The sequence below is a fragment of the Babylonia areolata genome, chromosome 2 (assembly GCF_041734735.1).
Source record: "Babylonia areolata isolate BAREFJ2019XMU chromosome 2, ASM4173473v1, whole genome shotgun sequence".
Classification (NCBI taxonomy): Eukaryota; Metazoa; Mollusca; class Gastropoda; order Neogastropoda; family Buccinidae; genus Babylonia; species Babylonia areolata.
The window spans coordinates 6,848,957-6,851,843 of record NC_134877.1 but is presented as its reverse complement, the minus strand read 5'-3'; positions in this window follow the sequence as shown (position 1 = coordinate 6,851,843).

Sequence of the window (2,887 nt, the reverse complement as noted above, 5' to 3'; positions counted from 1 at the left end):
TCTCTGCCTCACTCTACCTCTCTGTCTGAATCCTCTTTCCCCAGCACACGCGGCACACACACACACACGTCGTAAATGCTAACACAAACACACTCACACATGTTTCCGCTCGCTCTTTGTCCCTCTTGTTATCACCTTTTGTTCATTCTCGCCCTCTTCGCCGAAGGGGATTGTAACCTAATTAAAAACTTTGCCATTGTCATTGTCTGTATCACACACACACACACACACACACAGACACACAGACACACAGACACACACACACACACACACACACACACACACACACACACACACACCGTAAAGTTAATCATTCCAGACTTGAGAGTGTTTACTTTTAATAAGTCGGACGGACTGTAATTAGCACATCACCATGAAATAGTTATGTAGGTGCCATATTTTAGTCATAAACTTTTGCACCGTGTCAGTCTGGTGTGCACACGACAGCTTGAAGTATACGCAAACTGGTCGAAACTTTTACGCAGCTGATGTGTGTGTGTGTGTGCGTGTGTGTGTGTGTGTGTGTGTGTGTGTGTGTGTACATGTGTGCCGCGCGCACGCATAAAAAACAAACAAACGTGGGGTGTCACTTGTATGTGTGTGAGATGAGTGACATTTTTGTAGTTGCAATTATAAAAAGACTAACTCCAAAATTTAATCTATACCTCATTTGTCATTGAAATTAAAAAAAAAAATTATCGAACATACTATGACTGTGCCGCCGCCCCCCCCCCCCGCCCCCCCCCCCCCCCCCCGCCCCCCGCCACCGTCTTTTTATTGCACTGGATACGCCTACATCACATACCATACATGCAAAATAAGAATATTAACGTCGCTTTGATTACCTCTGATTTAGCATTACACTACACATCAAACTGCATATCCAGCCACTTCTGAGACCAATTCACACACCCCATCCCGAAAATTTTAGACCCTCTCCTTGTCAGTGTTTCCGTCCATAGTTTGTTTTTTTTGTGGGTTTTTTTTTCATAATGTAAACATTAACCCCACAACCTATCCCCGTCCACACACACCCCCTCCCACCCCCCCGGAACTCCAATCCCTCCCAGAGCCGTCTATCCCGTCTTTCTGAACATCAATGCCGGTTAGTATGTATGAACTGAATGTTGTATTCAGTTCTTGACGAGGGCATTGGGTTCGCTCCGTCGTGGGATCATGACATTTATTCACTAAGCGGCTTTCGCAGGATCCTTTCTTTCCCCCATTGTGTGTGGCCAGCCCCGGCCGTGGCTTAGGACTGACGGAGATGTAGCGTATGATGAGGATCTGACCATGGTACTGAAACTACTCCAGTGAAACTAACACGTACAACTGACACGTACTTCTGAAGACCTTCTGATTTCTTAATGAGAGTAAGATCCTACATCTTCTTCTTTCATTTTGCCCTCTTTCAACCAAATCCGTTTTATTTCGTTTCGTTTTGAATTGCATCACATATTTCTCTTTGTTACAACACTGAGATTTCTCTGCGTGAATCTCGGGCTGCTGTCCCCGGCGTAACGTCCTAAATCGTGTCCCACCCATTCAGTAGGTCCCCCGGGGGACGTATAAAATGTGCACATAATCAACCACGGGGGATGTATACGTGTCCTGACCAGTACCCACACTTTTCAGATTGCGTTATTTTGTCACGCATAATGCAGTATTATGATGCCTTGGTAGGTTTTTAACCGACACCGGACCATTGCTGATCACTAACAGTGTTCAAACTGCATTAGTTTGTGAGGGTCATGAATTATTAGGACTTTTTGACAGGATTTGACCATAAACTGAGCACTTCTGAGACTGTCAACCATTACTGGCCACTACTTGCCCAGCATGTGCTGACAGTTTCAGTTGACGAGGCGTCAATGCGTTCGGACAAATCCATATATGCTACACCACATCTGCTAAGCAGATGCCTGACTAAGCATAACCGTACCCACTTCGTTAGTGTCGACAGCAAATTTAAAAACACTGAAAAGTCACACAGCAGTCCCAAAGATGGCAGTGCACATTTTGGCATCAATTATTTCAAGCATTTATTCGCTCCTTCCTTCTTTCTTTCCGTCCTTCATTTCTTCATTTATAACTATCGACCCGTTTATTCATTCACTCATTCACATATTTGTAGAGTTATTTCCTCACCCATTTTGTGGTTGACATCAGTCTTTGCGACTGCTTACTCATTTAAATAAAGTATATATATATATATATATATATATATATATATATATATATATATATATATATTATATATATATATACATACATACATATATATATATATATATATATATATATATCTATATATCTGTGTGTGTGTGTGTGCGCGCGCGCGCGCGCGTGTGTGTGTGTGTGTGTGTGTGTGTGTGTGTGTGTGTGTGTGTGTGTGTGTGTGTGTGTAGCAAAGGGAGATAATCCATTAAATAGACCGAGTTCTAAAATAAAGCGGTTGTGTTCCTTTATGGTATCGCGCACGAGTTCACACAACGTGTGTGTGTGTGTGTGTGTGTGTGTGTGTGTGTGTGCGCGCGCGCGCGCGCGTGTGCGAAGCTAAATACATGGAGATGATTGATGATAACTAAGAAATGCATAAACGGGGAAGAATGATTATATTGTATTTTCAAACAAGTAAGTAGTATGAAACTTGAATGGTGGACTTGATTGTATATATGTTTACCGAAAAAGGCCTGTGGATACCAGGTTAATTAATTACACTCATAAACAGTAGTTGTTTCCCCCTCCCCCCCCCTTTTTTTTTAGTAGAAATCCAACCACATACACACATACAGAAAAAAGGTAAATAGCATTACATTCATATAATTGTGAATATGTATATGTATAAATGATATGTTCGTTCTTTTATGTGTGTGTGTGTGTGTGT